Source organism: Clarias gariepinus, chromosome 7 (genome assembly GCF_024256425.1).
Source record: "Clarias gariepinus isolate MV-2021 ecotype Netherlands chromosome 7, CGAR_prim_01v2, whole genome shotgun sequence".
NCBI lineage: Eukaryota > Metazoa > Chordata > Actinopteri > Siluriformes > Clariidae > Clarias > Clarias gariepinus.
In genome coordinates, this window is record NC_071106.1 from 5026724 (window position 1) to 5048577 (window position 21854).

General features: G+C 40.6%; 1 long non-coding RNA gene across 1 annotated transcript; it reads left to right on the forward strand.

Annotated features, from left to right (window-relative positions):
* Window positions 1–19092: 19092 nt before the first annotated feature.
* On the forward strand, window positions 19093–20833 carry LOC128528101 (uncharacterized). Its single transcript, XR_008360921.1, has 3 exons — window positions 19093–19362; window positions 20265–20337; window positions 20737–20833. It is a non-coding gene; the product is annotated as an uncharacterized LOC128528101 (long non-coding RNA).
* The last annotated feature ends 1021 nt before the right edge of the window (window positions 20834–21854 follow it).

Genomic DNA, 21854 nt, shown 5'->3' on the forward strand with positions numbered 1-21854 from the left:
AAACGTTTGATGAAATATCTGAAGAATGAAGGTGTAAAAAAATGAATGACATTTACAGAAGACTCAAGCACTGTACGGTGATGAGACTCTCATCCGCAGTAAAATATTTGAACCGTGCAAACGTTGTTAAGAAGGCAGTACGTCCGTGATGATCCGGACTGAAGTGACTCGGAGCTCGCTGCAAAGTCTGGAGGAGACGCATCTGTCTGTGGGAACTGTACACACAATCATTCACCAACACCACTTGCACATGACAGGTACTCAGCTGGGAGTTATTTCCACATCCTCTGTACACTCCTGACCCTTCTTCAAGACATTTCCACATGTTTGGGCCATTAAAGGAGTTCCAAGGAGTGCATTTTTTATATAGGTGTTGGCACTGTCACCTTGCCCCTCCAGGGTTCGGGCTCAATTCCTACCTCTGTGTGCATGGACTTTGCATGTTCTCCCCATATTTGCTTGGGGGGTTTCCTCTGGGTACTCCTCCGGGGGGTTTCCTCTCACAGCCCAAAGACATGCAGATTAAACTAATCGCCATTCTGAAATTAGCCATAGTTTGCGAAAGTGTGTGTGTGTGTGTGTGCGCCCTGCGATGGATTGCCAGGCCATCCAGAGTGTACCCTGCCTTGTGCCCTAAGTCTCCTGGGATAGGCTCTAAGACCCCCACAACCCTGTACACAAGATACAGTAAGTGGGGGCACTGGCGGCTCAGTGTTAGGTAGTTCGCCTACCATGCGGAAGGCCCAGGTTCGATTCCCAGCCAGTGCCCAAACCCCAGCCAGTGCCGGTTCCAAGCCCGGATAAAATGGGAGAGTTGCGTCAGGAAGGGCATCCCGTGTAAAACCTGTGCCGTTGTAGTGCAGACTGGGTATTCCGCTGTGGGAGCAACCGAAAGACCAACACCAACAACAACAGACGATAAGTTAGTGAGTGATTTACAAACTAAATTTTAAACCAAAAATAAACAAAACAAAAGCCTAAGAGTAACAGAAATAGCTTTCCGTTCAGAGGTCTGGTAAACATAATCTCTCATTTGCCCTTTTGTTCTTTTGTTGATATTTTTTCAGTCGCTTTGAACTGAACAGTTGAAGGTTAAGGGCTGAGCTTGAAAGCTGCTTTAAACTCTGCTTTAAGAGAGCTTTAAACTCGATAACCTTCTGATCAGCAGCAGAAGAAACGTAACGACGGAGCGCAGAGGATTTATGTAAGAGTAAAGACTTGGAGCTGAGAGGTGTTTAGATTTTATTTACCGAATGAACATCTGTGTAACGTAACACACATGGGTTAAGTAATGAGGTGTGAAAGCGTTGGATGTGTCATAGTGGTGTGTGTCAGTCTTGTCCCATCATCAGGAGCGAGGCCATGTTTGCTCCGCCCATTTGACCATTTATGGTTTGGGCGGAGTCAGCTCTTCTAGAAACCTATGGGTGATGTCACAGATGTTCTGTCCAGTTCTTTGTATGCAGTCTGTGCATTAAACCGTTGAATTTTGTTTAAAATGGTATGAGTGCATCTATAGTTTAGTCCCGGCCTTGACAAAAAGAAAACACACACACACATAGAGACGAGGTGATGTGAGGTAACCCTGCTGAAAGTGTTTTTGAAGTTGAAGAGCCGGCGGACATGACATCGTGCTCAGGGGAAAATTTGTTGCTGGAAGGCGAGTATTTTAATTCCGTCAATATTTTCGCTTCTGTATCTGTGAACTTACTGGCTTCAATGCGATTTCGTCCTGATTCCATCATTTTCTCCGTCTCTGAACTTCAGTCTGTGAACACAAGACTTAACTACTGTACTTCTGAAGCCCCTAGACCTTAGAATACGATTTGGGACACAACTCATGATGTCATGTTGTCTGAGCACTTTAAGGAGAAGTACAGAGTGGACCAAGTGCACCTCACCTCCGATGCCGTTAATATAAACCTGCGCTTCAGTCAGCGCTGCTGTTACAGGAAACCCATCAACACCTGACAACCAATCAGAACGCAGGATTCAGCAGAGCTCTGGTGGAGCTGCAAAGAAACTTCATGATCTTTATGACGTGAAGGTGAAGCGTTTGCACGGACTCTAAAACCTAACCCGAGGTGTCAGACAGAGGAGCGTGCAGCGGGGCGTCTGAGCGTGATCCCGCTGCGTGACCTCCGTCTGAGTGAGAGACAGGGGCGTGACCTCGGGTGCTGAGAGCGCAGAGCTGAATCTTAATGAGGAGTCGCTGTTAGGATCGCACTGACAGGAAGTCACAACTCGGACACTTCCTCAGGGGGAGCGTTCAGCGTGTTCAGCTGGGGGCAGGGCCTCCGTAACCGCTGTCGTAAACAAACACACGCACACACACACACACACACACACACACACACACACTGACAGGCAGCATGACTGTCATGCACTGCTCAGGTCAGGGGCTTTAAGACGTGCACCGAATCACTGCACCGCCAAAAGTGATATCTTAGCAAAAAGAAATGATCTTGAATATGGAATAATATGTTCTGTATATTTCTTTATTCTTTCTTAAAATATTAAAATAAACCAAATATAAGTTTAGAAATATTTGAATTAAATTTTACTAAAAGTTTTTCACGATAGAACTTTCCAAGTTTCACTTAAAATGTTAATATTATTTGACTAAACATTGTAGTGTTGACCACGCCTCCTTTCACACACACACACACACACACACACACACACTTGCTACGCCCCATACATACACTTTCCACATCTCCTCACCTCCACACATAAATTACACACCTTCTCACACACACACACACACACACACACACACACACACACTTGCTACGCCCCATAAACACATTTTCTACACCTTCTCACACACAAACACACATGCAAGCACACACACACAAACAGATACACACACACACACACACACACACATACACACACACACACTTGCAACAGCCCCCTTCACATACCTGAACGCCCCAACATACATATACGTTCCACACTTTCCATACCTCCACATATCCACACACAGACACACACACACACACACACACTTACACACATACACAACCTGCATGCCCCACCCACCCACACCACACACACATACACTCTTACATATGCCACACCATGGCTCCTTACACACACACACACACACGTACACACACACACACACGCACCATATTCCACACTGGTTAATCGGACACTCTCACGTGTACACAATCACGGCATGTCTATTTGTTGACATAAACAGTGTCATGCTGTGTTTCCTTCATTGCTGTGAATAAACAGCGTGTTGGTACCCGGCGACATTGTGGCGTTCTCACAACATCTGCATCACAAGCACATCTGGAGAGATCTTAAGCATGTGAGATGTTTTACAGAGCAGAGGGACGAGGACACTCGGTCTCTGTGTGCTGTCTCTGTCTGACCTGTGTGTCCCGCTGTCCAGCTGGCAGCAGCTCACATTGTGTGTTCACACTCCCTGTGTGTGTGTGTGTGTGTGTGTGTGTGTGTGTGTCTTTGTTAGGCACTGACTTCCTGTCTGTCTAGTTTTTCTTTCTGTCTGGTACTCTTGTTATCTTTGTGTAACTCTCTCTCTCTCTATCTGCCCAGCACTCACTTTTTACAGTATGCGTTTGTTTGTCTTCCTGGCTGTCTAACATCCCTATTTGTCTGGCACTCCCCCGTTGTCTGTCTTTTTTTGTCTGTCTTCCTCTGCCTCTTTATCTGTCTCTCTATTTGGTATTCTGTCTTTCATTTAGTCTAAGCACTCTATCTTTCTTTGTCTTTCTCTCTGTGTGTGTCCTTCTCGGGCAATTAGATAAATGAATAAATAAATGAATAAAATAACCAGATCAATTATTATTAAAATGACTTAATTAAATTTAAATAAATAAATGAATAAATAAATAAATAATACTACTATAGGAAACACATAATTGGATCAAATTCAAGACTGTAAAAAATCAAACTCTCTCTCTCTCTCTCTCCCATTTTGACAGACAGAAAAGCACCGTCTCCCTTTTTCTTTTTTTCCATCCACTAGTGTGTCTGTCTCTCATTCTATATTTTTCACTCTGACGGTTCCTCCTCTCTCTCTCTCTCTCTCTCTCTTTAGGTCCCGACAGCAGGGTAGTCTGGACTGGGTTTGGGTCTGACTGTCTCAATGCTCCAGATACACTCTTCCTTATCTGATCAGTGATTTGTCTGATTCTGATGAGACTGCAGTGTGTTAGGGGTTAGTGTGTTAGTGAGTCTCAGGACCAGCTGACAGAGGGGACTGGGTTTAGGGCTGAGCTCTTAGATTCCCAGTGCTTCCACCTGCAGGGTGTTTTCTTTACTTAATTGAATGTTTATAGAATTTTACTGCTTTTTTATGCATACTGTTGGTGTTGGTCAGATTTCTACAGAATTCTGCATGCAGGGTCTTTGTGGGATGCTTGTCCCAGCGAGTGTAGTCATGTTTACTGAGTTGACCCCAAACCTCAAGGGTGGTGTTTCCCAGTGTGAACATGTGTCTGTTTTCCTGAGATCTGGGCTTTTTTTGGAAGATGAAAATTTTGGCCAGGTTGACTGTCAGGGCCCAGTTCTGACAGTACTGCTCCAGCAGGTCCAGGTGCTTCTGTAAGTCATGTTCAGTAGGAGACAGCAGCAGCAGGTCGTCTGCGTAGAGCAGAAATTTGACTTCTGTATTGTTTAGGGTGAGTCCAGGAGCTGCAGACTGTTCCAGTAACACCACTAACTCATTGGTGTAAATATTAAACAAAGTTGGACTCAAGCTGCAGCCCTGTCTCACCCCACGTCCTCGACTGAAATATTCTGTCCTTTTTTTGTGCTGCATTTGTTATTCTAATTGTTTTGCTTTTTTGGTGAACATGTTGGTTGATTAGGGTAAATGCAACCCCAGGGGGGCACAATCCAGTGTATTTATGTGCCAGTCCCAAGTCTAGATAGATGCAGAGGGTTGTGGCAGGAAGGGCATCCGACATAAAACATTTGCCAAATCAAATGATGCGAATAACTAAGAGGACTTCCATACCAGATCGGTCATGGTCTGGGTTACAAAAAGACGACCACTGGTACTGTTGACCTAAAGGGTGCTGGTGGAAATTGGGCTACTGGTCGATTGGTCGAAAAAGGAAAGAAGGAAGAGAAGAGGAAAGGCCAGAGTTTAGGAGTGATAGTAGGGACTTTAATTGTTGGGACTATGACAGGGAAGTCAAGAGAGTTGGTTGATATGATGCAGAGAAGGAAGGTGGATATACTGTGTGTCCAGGAGACCAGGTTGAAAGGTAGCAAGGCTAGAAGCTTAGGATCAGGGTTCAAGTTGTTTTACCATGGTGTGGATAGGAAAAGAAATGGAGTAGGAGATATCCTGAAAGAGGAGTTTGTAAGGAATGTTCTAGAGGTGAAGAGAATATTAGATAGGTTGATGAGTCTGAAGCTGGAAATCGATAGTGTGATGTGCAATGTTGTTAGTGGTTATGCTCCCACAGGTAGGATGTGAGTTAGAAGAGATGGGGAAATTCTGGAGTGAGTTAGATGAAGTGATGCAGATCATCCCCAGAGGTGAGAGAGTGGTGAATGGTGCAGATTTTAATGGACATGTTGGGGAAGGGAACAGAGGTGATGAGAATGTGATGGGTGGGTTTGGTCTTCAGGAGTTTGAAGTAGCAGAGCTGAAGATGTTAAGGTTCTCTTTGGGAGTGACAAGGAAAGATGGGGTCAAGAATGAGTTCATCAGAGGGACAAGCCATGTTAGATGTTTTTGAGATAAAGTCAGAGAGGCCAGATTGAGGTGGTTTGGACATGTTCGGAGGAGAGATGGTGAATATATCGGTAGAAGGATGCTGAGGTTGGAACTGCCAGGCAGGAGGTCTAGAGGAAGACCAAAGAGGAGATTTATGGATGCAGTAAAAGAGGACATGAAATCAGTTGGGGTGAGAGAAGAGGAAGACGAGGATAGGGTTAGATGAAGGCAGATGAGATGAGAGGCTCTCTCTCTGTCAGTCTCATTCCCTGTTTCTGTCCCAATGTCTGTCTTTCTATTTTTTATGTCTTATTCTTTTCTCACTCATTGTTCCTCTATAAAAGTCTAATCTTTTTCATTTTCTGCCTCTTTTATTTTCTTTCTTTCTCTCTCACACTTTATTCCCTGCTCTTAGTCCATCTGTCCATCCCTTTGTGTCTTTCACATTCTGATCTCTCTCTCTCTCTCTCTCTGGGATCATGTCCTGTCTTTACAATCCTATGCTGTGGTCTGTCTCAGGCCAGCCTGATGATCTCTGTTCCAGTCAAACTCGAGCATAAAGGTGACCAGCGTTCTTTTATTCCTCTCCTTCTTCACTGTACCTATGTTCCCCTGACAATTTGTGTTTTTAATAGAGCTCTGAAGAACTCATCTGGGTCATCATCATCATCATCATCATCATCATCGTCATCATCGTCTTCCTCTTATTGCTACTTCAGTGCTTAGTAAAGATGACTTTTTTAAAACATCCTGTCTTCCTGCACTCCTTCTCTTTTTTTCTGCCTCTCTGACTCAGTTTTGAAACGGAAGAGCAACTGATGAACATTAGCCGGCATCCTTTATTGTTACCATAACAACAACGTAGGTGTTTTAAATAGAAAAAGAGAAGATTTGTTCACGTTGGTATAAAAAGTTGTGTCTCCGTGTGTGTGAATCAGAAAACAGATGAATAAGCGAGCCGAAGTCTGTCTCCATTTTTGTTCCTGTGCTAAAAATATCATATCACGGTGCGTGAAGACATTTCCCTGATACACAACCTGGATCATACATGCTCCATCCTGTAAAGTATTGTTACTATAGTAACAGGTCATGGATAGTGATGTGTACAGTAGAGGTACAGTATAATGTGTCTTTACTGTGGTATAAAATGAGCACACTTCAGGATGCTGTTGTTGGAAGATAATTAAGTTCTGAATAGTGAAAGTAACACAAGAGTACAAGAACAACAAATGTATTCCCTAGAACTGCACAACACTCAGGGTTTTATTGTGTCCAAAGTGTCCTTTTGGCACCAAGTGTGTATCTGTCTAGTGCAAATGTACTGTATGTGAGAGAAACTTCAGTCTGAGGACCAGATGACCAGTCAGACACACACACACACACACACACACACACACACACACACACACACACACACACACATGTTGTCTTATCCATTCTCTCTCTCTCTCTCTCTCTCTCTCTCTCGTGTTACCCACAGGGATTTGAGAAAGTTGTTTGGGTAATTAAAGTTTATTTGGAGTGAGTGTGCATTGTGTTCATTAACGCTTGTCAGCCTGTTTTTTTTTTTTTTCCATGTCTGCTAGCTTGTATAAATAGTCCACAAATTTACAGTTTATTTTAACATGGCCCTGTCTTGGCACTGAAGAAAAAAATATACTTTATCCAAATCATACAAATTGTGTGCATGGAGTGTTCATGTTCTCCCTCTGCTTGGTGGGCTTCCTCCGGGTACTCTGGTTTTCCCCACAATCCAATCCAAAGAATGCAGATTAGACGTTGTGTGTGTGTGTGTGTGTGTGTGCCCTGTGATGAAGCCACGCCTCCTTTACTTAACCTGACTGACCCTAAGGACACATCCGCGCCACCAAAACTGACATTGAGGCCACTTCTCCTTAACTGAGACTGACAGTTACCAAGGCCACGCCTCCTTCACTGAGACCGACAGACACTAAGGCCATGCCTAATTCACTGAGATTAACAGACACTAAGGCCACACCTCCTTCACTGAGACTGACAGACACTAAGGCCACACCTCCTTCACTGAGACTGACAGTTACCAAGGCCACGCCTCCTTCACTGAGACCGACAGACACTAAGGCCACATTCTTTTACTGAAACTGATAGACACTATGGCCACACCCACACCCTTTCACTGACACACACTACACACACAAAGGTCAGGCCTTCTTCACTGAGACAAACAGATGCTGGTACAGTAAGGCCACACCTCCTTCAGTAAGACAAACTAAGGTCACGCCTCCTTCGGTGAGAAAGGAGGCATGGCTACACAGGCCCTGCCTCCTTTACTAAGACTAACAGACACTAAGGCCACACCTCTGTCATTGTGACATGTAAAACACTAAGGCCACACCTCCTTTACTGAAATTAACAGACACTAAGGCCACACCTCCGTCATTGTGACATGTAAAACACTAAAGTCACGCCTCCTTAACTAAGACTGACAGTCACTAAGGCCACACCTCCTTCACTGGGACTGGAAGAAACTAAAGAAACTGATGGACACTAAGGCCATAACCCCCCCCCCCCCCCCCCCCCCCGCCCACTTTCTTTAGAATCACACACTAAGATCATGCCTCCTTTACTGAGACTAACAGATGCTAAGGCCACGCCTCCTTTACTGAAACTAACATACACTAAGGCCACACCTCCTTCACTAGGACTGGCAAACACTAAGACCACACCTAGTTCACTGAGAATATAAGACACTAAGAACACTCCTCCTTCACTAAAATTGGTAAACACCAAGGCCACGCCTCCTTCACTAAGATTGGTAAACACTAAGGCCACGCCTCCTTCACTAAGATTGGTAAACACTAAAGCCAAGCATCCTTTTGTAAGACCAACAGAGACTTAGGGCCATGAAGGCCACGCCTCCTCTTCAGTTTAGGTCATGGACTTATAGATTTAAAAGCTTTAATTTTCCATTTTTATTCATATTCTATCTGCAGCATGAATCTAAACTGGGTCTGTTTAACGCCTTCCCTCTGCCCCAGCATGGTTTATTCAATTTGGACTCTTCAGACTGAACATTTTTCATGTCATTAATCTTGATTTTCTGTAATATGAGTCAAAAATTAAACAATTAAACATACACGAGTGGGTGTTTGTCTGGAGAACTGTTCACTGGAGTGATTTCTTTTTTGCTTTTGTTGGAAAATTTCTGCTTAGATTTCAGAAGCCCCAGGCTCCTTTTCCCATTTTACTGATAAAGACTTTCTCTGAAACTTAAACTCATGCAGAAGTACAGTAATGAGCTGAACAGATAAGAGTTAGGAACAAAGTTCTAAAAGTTTAAATATATGGTATTATTTTGTCATGCTTTAGGTGCAGAGACGAGACAGGGGTAAAACCGGACTTCTTCAACCAGAGGAGAACATGATGACCTGGTGATTGATCTTTGTACTGTAGCTGCTATAACGTTAATGAAAACCAGTATCACGGGAACATATAAATGTATATATTATAAATACAATACATTATTCTTTAATTAGTACAGAATCAGTAGCTATGCTGTGGAACAAACCAAGGAGGAAACCTATGCTACGGAACCGCATACTTTTGGATATTATTTTGTTTGTCAGACATAATCATAGTACAAATTATCTTTTTGTAAAAACAGGCAGTACAGATGTTTAATTGATCCAGACCCCAAACCCCTCACTCGATCAGTCGAGTCTTTTCTGTGAAACTGTGCTATGCTTCTGTGGATAAGCTTTAGACCAGAGTGTTTTGGTTCTGACCCTGTGCTTTCTCCCTGGTCAAGCTTTGCCCGAGGCTGTGTTGAGCCACATATCTCATCACAAGGGCTCCAGATCTGTCAGTTTTCTCCTGGTGCTCTGTCTGCTGATTGATTCAAACTCATGTTATTAAACTGAGAGGTAGACATGAGGTTCTGTCCATAAAACAGAGAATGTCAGGATATCCTTGTGATGTTAACAGGAACTTAATAAAGTCATACAAATTTATAAATCTCTCTTCATACAAACCTAATTAAAAGTATTTAAAGAGTGATTTAGCTCGATTTCTTGACGTGCAGATTTGAAACATTTTAGCCGAGTGCGCTCTATCTGTCTTCTCCTCGTGTTTGATTTATTACTCCTTTAAATCTGGCCAGAGAGTCGCGGTGCTCGTATTGTTCGCAGCGTGTTTGTAATTTGGCTGGGTACGGGACATTAAGTACGCATCATAGGGGCTCCATGTTACATTAATCTGGTGCTCTGGGTGGATTTATTAGCTCCACTGTTAAGCCACTGTAGACTTTGTTTGTCTTTAAAGCCCGAGCTGTTCCGTTCTTGTTTGCTGGGTCATGATGTGCAGAACAAGATGATGTAGTTTACTGATCAGGAACGGCTCGTTTGGGGTCGGCTGTCTTTAAACAGGTTGAAGTTTAGGGACGTAGATGAAACAAGATAATGGCATTAAACACACACACAGCAATCCCTTAATCCCTTGTGCAGTGATAATTTTATCTCGGGTATAATTGGATTACAATGACATCAGTTTTTCGGTAAATTTAACCTAATAAATATACAATATACATGATGAAGTTGTACATGCAGGAGTTAATGGGTTGTGGCTGTCATTATTTCTTCATTAGTGTTATTATGCTTATTTTGATGTTCAATCAGTATTTGTTATATTTTGATATTAAATCACTGTTTCCCCAAAGCATAAATCAGATAATAAAATATTAGTTGTACATTATATCATACCTAAAGAAAAACGTCTCGGGTTACTTTATTGTAACCCTGTTCTCTAAAAAAACGGGAACGAGATGCTGCGTGAAAACCCTATGTGAACATCTTTCTGTGTTGCCGGTTGTGAAGCATGTGTGTATCAAACACGCCAAATCTTGATATATATAAAACCTCGGTCAGGTGACGTCATCTGATGAAGTGCACCTGCAGGTTATAAATAGGAGTAAACCGGAAACATTCCTCAGATCAATTTTGTATGAAAGGATGTCCAGTCACGCAAGCAGTGCAGCATTGGAGCGCAGCATTTCGTTCCCGCTTTTTCAGGGAACAGGGTTACAGTAAAGTAACCCGAGACGCTCCACTCGATGTTGCGTGAAAACGTTATGGGAACGAGAATACCAAAGCTGCCGCACTGCAAGTGTCCGGACCCCCAGGGTGTGTAGCGTGTGCGCACAAAGGCCAAGGAGGTCTCAGAGCTAGCTCTGGGAGGCTGAATCGAGGATCCATGAGCCCGGAGTAGCATGAACATCCAGACTATAGAATCTGACAAATGTGTGCGGAGAGGACCAACCTGCCGCATCAATGAGCCCTGATTCATAGAGGCGAAGAGAGACCACGCACCTCATAGGCTAGGGCAATAGCATCTCTCACCCAACGTGACAACATTTGTGCGCCCCGTAGCATATGAAAAACTGCTCTAACTTATGCCACTGGCTAGTGCGGTGGACGTAAATCTGAAGAGCACGTACTGGACACAGTAAGTGAAGTCTTTTCTGCTCTGGAGCTGTAAAAGGTGGAGGACAGAATGCTTCGAGAACAACTGGGTGCATGGTTGAGAATGGAACTTTCGGAAGATAGTTCGGGTGAGGATGCAGAATAGCTTTGACTAGCCCAGGGGGACTGACAAAGCCTGCAGATATCCAATTCTCTTCAGAGAAGTAACGGCCATGAGAAGAATCATCTTACAGTAAGAGTCAAAAGCCTAGCAGGCACTGACTCTAGTAGTTCGAAAGTGGTTTCAATCAGAACTTCGAGCACAATAGATAAGTCCCAGGAAGATGAAAGGGTGCTTACCCACGGAAACCCCATCAATCAGAACATAGCAAGCCCAAATAGCGGCTATGTATGTTCTGAGAGCACTAGGGCATAAGCCCAAGAAGGTCTCAAAGAGGTCCACCTCTGCTACGTAAAATCTTTTCCAGATTTGACTGACTAATTTGGGGTGAAGTTTCCATTCCCCATGTGTCACAGCTTGTCTGGATGGCAAGTCTGCTCCCACACTCATATATTCATATTTCCCAAAGGCCGGTTCATAGAATCTCACCTCCCTAAACCTGGTGGCGACAGAATTAACGGCGTCACCGAACAGGCCAGAGGGCAAGATAGGGGCATCAAGGAGGAACGTACGATCCTTATCCTTGATGCCCGTAAGGTTTAGCCACAGGTGCCTCTCCATGGATACCAGGGCAGCCATAGAACGGCCGATAGCATGGGCAGATGAGAGTCTGCACGGCCTGGAGGGAAGTAGGCATTTTTCATGGAGGATGATGTCCCAGAAGGGGGACATCTGAAAAAATGGACAAAGAAACCTCCCGTTTCGGTGAGAGCGCGACGGAAGGAGAGAAGACTCCGTCTCGTGCGTCTCTTCCAGATTTGCTCATAAGCTCCAGGAATGCTCCACGGCTTGTGGTTTCTCTTTAAAGAAAGTAAGGAAGAAGAGTAAAGAAAGAAGAGTGAAGTTTCACGCAGCATCGATTGTAGCTTTTGAAAGGGAACTCTACCATACATAAAGTTAATCTTAAATCTGACACTGTTCTGTCCCTGAAAGTGCTGTACAGATGAGCTAATGAGTAGATGAGTTATACAGATAAATATAATAAAACATAATAAAATATAGAAGAGTTAACATGTAATGTAGAAACCATGTCCAGTTGTGGGAAAGACAATGTGCAGAATAGTTGCAAGGTTGCAGTTCAAAGTACACAGTTCTGCAGTGTGTAAAATGTGCAAATGTGCCATATGTAACATGTAATCCTGCGGATTTTCTGGTGACCTCCTACAACCTAGGTCATAGGTAAATTCCCAAAAATTTCTTGTAGCATATGTGTGTGTGTTTCCCTGCAATTGAATGGCACCCTGTCGAGAGTGTACTCCACCTACTGTCCAGAGTCCCCTAGCAGAGGCTCCAGGCTTCCCAGGACCCTTTGCAGAATAAGCAGTGTAGAGAATGAGTAAATGTGTAGTATAATGTCACTTAAAGCCAAGATATTTCTTTCTTTTTTTTTATTCGGTATTTATGATGAAAATTTTAAAAAATCTGAGCCCTTAGTATCTTTTAACCCCCTATTTTTGTGATGAGAATTTATTATACAGGTAGTCCTGGGAGCACGTTTGTAAGTCAGATTTGTTCTTAAGTCTCACAAAGTGATTCTTATATGCCTTTTACACAAATATACAATCTAAAGCATACAAATCCACTTGACTAAATGTCTTTTCCCTTTTCCCACACTGTCACAATGTGGCTAAAAACTGTAATCGCGTCGAAGAAAATGAATCTCACATGTCAAATGTAACAGTGCTGTAACTGTGCCTTTAAATCTCAAGGGGAATCTCGGGGGGCATTTTGTCTCAGACCTGTTTTCCACAGCTTTAATAGACAGCCATTTTTTTTTAAATCATCGTGCTCCCGGACTGATTTATTGAAACTGTTGAAGCCGGCTCATTTTTCCTGCACCCCAAATACTCACACATACAATATACCAAATGTTAGAAATTTTATGCTTTCTCTTACACTGAAAATATTCTATATAATTGTTAATATAATATAATACTCAAACCTGGTTGTAAAGGTTTCCCTTTTTTTTTTTTTTACTTTTGTTGCGGCCCTGAAACCTAGACTAAGGGGTCGTAACAGTATCTAGTGCACTGCAGGGTCTATTTTTTTTGTACAATACTTGTGAGTTATGCTATTTCCGTGATTTGTGCACATCTATGTATGTTCATAGAAACGCATCTATAAAACGCGTTTGTATCTGCGGAAATTCATAACTCGAATTTTCGTAATTCAGGGATTCCCTGTACTTTCATTTCACATTTTTAGCTTACGTTGACATTTCTGGTGTCCTTTTCATAAATAACTGGGCTAAGATTAATAAAAGAAACCTTATCTTAAATATCCAGAGTATTGATTTTCCATCATTGCTTTTGCCAGCTTAGGTTTCATGCCACAGCACCATGTATCCAGTTCTCAGTACTGTACATGTTAATTGTGGGCTGTTTGGGTAAAACAGGCACCAGCAGGACCACGGAGAAGACGTCATCCTGGATAGAAAAGCAGTCACCCTGGCAGCATGTTGTGGAGAACAGGCTTAGTTTCTGTGATGAGACAGTGACTGCATTTCACAACTGCAACCCAGTGATAGAGATGTAAAGCAAAGAAGAATTTGTTGACACTTTATTTAATAAATCTGTTGATCATTTTCTACTGAGAAACACGTTTACCCTGGTGTAATTGTGTTTTTTTTTTTTTTTTTTTGGCATGGATTCTTCTCCATACAGTAATAAATCAAACATGGGGAGAAGACGGATGGAGCGCACTCGGCTAAAATGTTTCAAATCTGCACGTCAAGAAATTGAGCTAAATCACTCTAAGAACTCTTTAAATACTCTTAATTAGGCTTGTATAAAGAAAGATTTGTAGATTTGTATGACTTTATTATTCATTTATTCGTCCAGTGTGATTATATTACAGGTTCTACAACCTTGTAAGCTTCAGCTGTATACAGTAGTTGTTTTCCATACCAGAATCATTTGCTTGTTTACTTCTTTCATATCTCTCTCATTCCTAATTCTGTTCCATATATACAGTATATATTTGCAGTCTACAGGAGCAGGCGTCATCTTTTTACCTCCTGTTTGTCTACTGAGCCCTGAGATCCTGACCAACATGAAACTATCCATCCTCCTTTTGCTGGGAAATTTGTATTTTTCTATTTTGTAGAACAAGACTCTGACCTTTTAATAACTGTTGCACTGTTATGTCGATGTCGAAGTTTATCTAGAGTGTAGCAGTGACTTCAGAAAAATGCCACAGCTTTATCATTGTTGTAGAGTCAACTTAGACCCCAAAAATTCAAGAAACAGAATAATTCAGTCATAATTTTTGTTTGTTGTTTAGTTTTTATTTTATACTTTTTTTGCTTTAGAAATGAAGATATATCTGCTTCCTTAGCAAAAATAGTTTAGAAATGCATAAATTTTAAAACTGATCTATAATGTTTAACATAATAATTTGGCTGATACACAATCCTGAAGCTGATGTAGACTTGCTTGTTTGTTTGTTTGTTTGGTTGGTTGGTTGGTTGGTTGGTTGATTGGTCCATTTGTTGGTTAAGTGGTTCATTGATTGGTTGGTTATCTTCTTTCCCAAAAACCTTCTTTTGTTACAAAAGCCCTTATAGCCCCCCCTATATAGCCACCTACTCAATAGGAAGAATTCAGTACTTATATAACCTAACAGAAATCTTTTGGCAAAACATATATCTAACTAAATTTTAAAAAATAGTTTAGAAACAAAATATAAAAAATTCTCCCTTATAGAAACCCCTCTTGAAATGTTACTGGACATGTCATCTTATACAGGCGACATTTTTTCTTGTCATTGATGTGGGACGTATTGTTGGATTCTTCCTGGAACTGCATCTGAGTAATGATGCAACACAACAAATAAACATCGAAATAAGGGAATCGAGGCAATACTGTATATCCACATGCGTCAATAGCAAAAGCTTGCAGTGCTGACATCCTGACGAGTTGTGCTGCCTTGTCAAGATATGCTACCTGATGTATGCTATATATGATATAGCGACATTTTATATTTAAATTTTACATTAGCATATCTTCTCTTCCCATGAACTGATTGCAATAAAACAAAGCCTATGTGTTACCCCAAGCTCGGCCAAATATACCTGAGAAAACCCCATTAAAATACATTTAGTAGTTTTTACTTGATACGTGCACAAACAAACAAACAGAGAGACAAGAATTCCAAAAAACATCTTGATATATTCTATTACTCATCTTACATCCCACAAATTATTTTAAGGACACGCCCACAGACACGCCCACTTTAACAGTTTTATTATATGTATAGAATTATTTCACTTTAGATCAGATTCTATGTGATGTTTCAGTGGTTATACACAGTTAAACCACAGTGCTCTTGAGTTCTGAATTCTGATAATAGAATGGTTATCCCCATAATAGAATGAATAAAGTCATATTAAATTGATAATTTTTTGAAATATATATATTTGTATTTGGCCTCTGTCCATCACATCTTAATTTCAAGGAAGAGAAGTAGTCAGGTTTGTGTCACAAAAATAAGGACATTCCGTAATGATTGCGGAAAAAATAAACCACTTCAGGATGTGCTGTTATAGTAAAATAATCAGTGTTAGAGTGGTAACTTCTTCCGTACAAGCATGGCTGAGATGGTTCTAGCCAGGTTTTCAAGATTCCCTGCTTTAAACATGTTTTCCTGAGCTGACTTACATCACTATAATGCGTCTCTATAAAAGGAAAGACGCTCACACACACACACACACACTAAGCCCTGCTAGAATAAGCTTCGTTCTCCGTTCAGAAGATCGATGTCCACCTCCACAGAATGGATGTGACCTACAAATCGCCGTCTGCCTCAAGGCCAAACATTTCCGACGCTTTTTAACATGAATAGCTCCAATTTAGCACTAAACCTCATTCTGTAGCATCAACATCACCGTCTCGGCTCAGACGTCTCCGGTGCGCTCGGAACGAATGAGAGAACGCTCTTTTCTTCCTTCTGATCAGACCGATTGTATTCAATTGAGGGGTTTAGAGCGGCAATAATGGGTTTGGATAATGAGGCACTTGAACGTAGCCTTGAGAGTCTCTCATTTGTGCTCCGTCTTACATTCTCTCTCTCTCTCTCTCTCTCTCTTTCCCTCCATCTCCTTGTGAACACTGACAGCGGCAGTATCTTTCATGAAGGAATCAATCAGTGAGTTTAAAATATACAGATGTGCAGCACTGCAGTGGAAGAATAAAAAATCTTATTGCACCAGAAGTAGCGCCAGGATGTTTTCTTGTAATAACAAGACTGCGATCCTGACGAGTTGATACGATTTTTACATCATATAGAGTAACATTTAAATAAAATACATCTCTTCGAGAGGAGTGAAAGCACTTAGAAAGTACTTTGGAAGGCTTTTGTGAGACTGATGTATATAGTCATCTGATAAAGATTCTATTTCATGGCTTATCTCCACACAGAGCCGCTTTAAAGATCTCCGGCGAGTCTTTTCTTTGATGTAAGACGATTCAGAGGATGAAATGGTCGTTATCTCTTTAAATCAAATTGCAGTTCAGTCAATCAGTAGATATACTGTATATGAAACTAATCCATATTAGAAAGTTTTTAAGGATTTGATTAAAGACGAGTCGCTCGGCTCTCGCTGGAGTTTCATGAAGAGACGCTGAAGTTCTTACATCCCGGATCCTGATTTCTCGTTTTTAATGCGATCGTTATTATCATCGTACTCTAATTAACCTGAATTCATTATCACACAATACGACAGAAATAAACACGTTGCTGATATGCTGATTTACACACAGACAGTGTTTTAATCATTTTTATTCAAAATTTGAGGTGTGTGTAATGATTATGATGCAAAAGATTTGTTATGTGATGATGCTTCTAAATCCCTCAATTTCTTCTTCTCTCCTTCTAACTTTTCAGATATCCCTACTTTATCCCACTATTTCTCTTTCCATCCTACTATTATTCCCTCAATCCCTTCTTTTCTGCACTCCTCATTCTTCCTTCCTTCATAGACACCATCCATCCTTTTCTAGATCTCTTATCCCCTTTATTTCTCCATCCATCCATCCTTCCATCCATCGCTTCTTTTCTACACCCCAGCATCCCCCTTTTTCCATCATGCACGTTCCACATCTTTCTTTCCTTCCGTCCCTCTATCCCTTCTTCTCTACACCCCTTTATCCTTATTTGATCCTTTCTAACATCCTTGATGCCTTCTTCCCATCCTGCCTCCTTCCCCTTCCTTCCCAACACTTCCTCTCACCTTCCATTTATCACTTCTTCCCTTTATCTTTCTCCATCATTTTTTCCATTTATTCATCTCTTTACATCTCCACCCCTTCATCCCGAAATCCTTACTTCCCTTTTCCGTCCTATACTGTCACTTCTCTTTCACTCCATCCCTTCTTCCATCCATTCCTCCTTCTGTACATGTATTATACCCTACTTTCCTTCTTCCTCCTTTCGCTTCTTTCCACCTTTGCTTCATCCCTCCAGCTCATCCTCCCTCACTTTCTTCTTCTTTTCTTTTCTTTTACTTTCCATCCATACATTCCTTCTTTACTATATTCCTGCTGATAGCTTTTTCTCCTTCTCTCCACCTCATTTTCCCTGCATGCCAACATCCCTTCTTTCCTCCCTCCATTTTCTTGACATTCTCCCTTTTCACTTTCCATCAATCTTCTATCCTTATTTCCATAGTCCCCCCATTTGTTCTTCACTATTTCCCTTTTTCCTATAATGACAATTCCCATAGAAGTGTATTGTGATATTGATATGATATAGTCATATCGCCTAGCTCTAACTTTCAGTCCTTGATGTATACAGCAGTATGTAGGTGTTATAAGAGTCAGATGGACATTATCTAACATCAAATTGGCTTTTTCTTGCTGCTTAGCTTCAGTTCATAAGGATAAAAGACAGATGGAAGCATTGAGAGTTTTATGAGACTGAAAGAATTAATCAAATTATTCAGATATTAGTATTGGCTCATCAGACACGCAACACGAGTCTTCTTTACTTGCATGTAGCCTGCGGTTTGAACCGATGTGTGGGAAAATTCCAATTAACCACACCAGACGGGACTCAGGTTAGGAAACTTGCTGGTGTTTTTTTGAGTCTCTGATAAAAATCTGAAATGAAGACGTTCCCCTTTAATCTGAGATGGTGAGTCTCGCTGCGTGTCAGCGTCACGGTTCTGGGGAACTTCCTCCTCATCCCACAGAAGATGTTGTAGATGTTCTACAGGATGCCATGTGTTACTGCTTCTGTATGGATGGTGTTGTGTGTGAAGAGAGAGATGAACTCTGGTGATCGGTGCAGGGCCTGAGTGTTACGGTGGCCCAGAAGGGCAAATCATCTTTCCCATATATGTGTGTGTTTTTTCCCTTATAAATGTGTTTTTTTTTCCCTTGAAAATGTGCGCTTTTTCGCTTATAAATGTCGTTTTTTTCCCTTATAAATGTGTTTTTTTTTCCTTGAAAATGTCCGCTTTTTCCCTTATAAATGTCGTTTTTTCCCTTATAAATGTGTTTTTTTTTCATTGAAAATGTCCGCTTTTTCCCTTATAAATGTCGTTTTTCCCTTATAAATGTGTTTTTTTTTTCCATTGAAAATGTGCGCTTTTTCCCTTATAAATGTCGTTTTTTCCCTTATAAATGTGTTTTTTTTTTCCTTGAAAATGTCCGCTTTTTCCCTTATAAATGTCGTTTTTTCCCTTATAAATGTGTTTTTTTTCCTTGAAAATGTCCGCTTTTTCCCTTATAAATGTCGTTTTTTCCCTTATAAATGTGTTTTTTTTCCCGTGTAACTGTGCGCCTTTTCCCGTGTAAATGTCTGCTCTTTTCCGTTTGTGCGCAACTACTTCTTTCCCGTGTGAGAACTCTTTCTCCAGTATTTTGCAAGCTAAAAGCTAAAGCTAATGCGCAAAGGACTATGGGAGTGGGGTCAAAACGCAACTGAACACGGAACCTCCGGATATCAGCTCCAGCACTCAACATCATGGAGTATACAGTGAATTATAGCGTGATAAAGTTATAATTTTCACTAAATTTTCAACTGCACACAATTACCAGGTAATGTTTAATATATAAAATTAATCAGATTTTTACTGTTTTAGGCACTAATGATAACTTTGTAGCAGTGTTAATACTATTGGAGTGTTTGGGGGAAATGCCGAGCCGAGTGTAAATGGCAGTGATTAAAAGGAATATTATCTCATTTAGACCATTAAACACTGATGTAAACCATCAGCTCCATGGCATCTCTGTAATATACATCCACATATGGATTTATAAGCAAGCTAATATCACTATGCTAACCGCTAGCGCTTAGCATGGGGAAACTAGCTTGTTTATTAGTATATATTAGTTTAATAGTGTATTTGGACACATATACGTGATGTAAACAGTTAGCTCTATTGTTTTTGTGAAATGCCTGTCCAAATATGGATCTATAAGCAAGCTAATATCACTATGCTAACCGCTAGCGCTTAGCATGGGGAAACTAGCTTGTTTATTAATATATATTAGTTTAATAGTGTATTTGGACACATATACGTAATGTAAACAGTTAGCTTTATTGTTTTTGTAAAATGCCTGTCCAAATATGAATCTATAAGCAAGCTAATATAATTATGCTAAGCGCTAGCTTACTAAAAGAGCTAAGATAGCAGCAACTATTGCTAATTATCCCTGAGCTGCTCCTGTTATGTGCTAAATGTTACAGATGGTTAACGAATTGTTGTATGTAGTTTATTGGAGCTCCTGAGTGCCATATAATGTATACTGCTGTATAATGTAGTGGTTTTATCATAGCTAGAGATCTTCTGAATAGTTAGTTATGTGCTTACACAGTGTATGTAACAGTCAAGAAAAGGGGCTTTTGTTCAGGTTCTATCTATTCTAGTCATTAAAGTCATTAAATATATGTTTATACTCCTTATAATATGTATGATTGTGTGTTTTTCTTCTCACAGTGAACTGTGTGTAAATCATCAACTGCCTGTGTATCAGCTGATTTCTACACCAGCTTTACATCCTGAGCAGAAGGTGAGTGCTCAGAAGTATTTACCTCTCTTTTCAAGAACACCACTGAGCACATCTTAATCAGGGGACAGGGACACATTTCTCTTCATGAACATGTGTGTGTTAATGAATGGTGAAGATGGGGCCAAATTTTGCAGCAATCCTTAATAGCAAAACCAAATAATTGGTTTTAATACACAGCATTACTAAAAGCTTGCATTCTATGAAATTTTGTGTGCGTGCCTGCCTGCGTGTGTCAAACTGATGTCATATGATGTCAAACATCATGAAGTGATATTAACTTGCTTATAAACCCATATGTGGATTTATATTACAGAGATGCCATGGAGCTGCATAGTAACACCATGAAGTCTTTTTACTAGACACTTATAATAACATGTCTTTATTTCTCCCCTGTTGTAGATTGTCGTGGAGAGGACGGACCCTTGATGCTCTGCCTTTTTGCACCAACAATACATACATGTATTTTATTAATTTGTAAATAAAGTCTTTAATATAATTTTATAGTTGAGTATTTATTTCAAGTTTACTTATTATTTAGCAAAACAGTTAAAGTGCATGTAAAGCATTGCTGCAAATGACACTGAATAGAATCAGATGTTACTCCACTCTGTGTGAGGGTACAGGCTTATATACAGTATGTGATTTTAGCATCAATAATGTTTTTCTACTAACTAAAGCATGCTGCCTTGGAGATATTAGTGACATCTCTGTTTCAGTTCGAACAACATATTCCATAATATTTATGAATACATTAATCCCATATGTTCAGCAGTTAAAACAGAGGTTCTTAAACATTTTACAGCGAAGGACTCCTTCAACTGTAAAACAAACACCTCTGCATACATTTACTTATAGTGCATTTCCAAAATTACATTTTTATGTTATTCAAAAAGTAAAACCTTTTGTTTTCATTTAAATGATTAATGATTAAATGATCCATGAAAATCAAAAATCTAGTATGTCAAAATATTAGAATATTTCACTTCGATCATGGGGAAGACTGCTGACCTAACAAGTTGTCCAGAAGATGATCATCTACACCTTCCAGAAGGAGTGTAGGCCCTCAAGGTCAAACTTTACCACCAACTATTTCACTGACCATGTTGTTGCTTGATTTGCCAGCCATCTCACCTGACCTTAGGTTTCATGGGAAAGATGAGCTGAAATCTGAGATAAATTTCAAGCTAAATGCTTCAAGTGTGATCTGCAAACATAACCAGGGTGTCATGTTTAACAGCTTAATGCAATGGGTTACATAAAAACACCAACTATTTGAAAATATGTAGGCTTATGAATAGTGGCAACGTATATCTACTGTATGTACAGTGAATGTATGTTCAAGAATAAGAGTATCATAAATTGACCAATAATTAAAATACACATGTAAACAATGAGTCTGTCATTTGAAATGCCGTTTATCTAAAAAAATTAGAATATTGTGCAAAAGTGTTTAAGTTTTAAAATTATTGGGGGGGAAACACATTCACAAGGGAAACGTCATACACATAGAAAAAAAA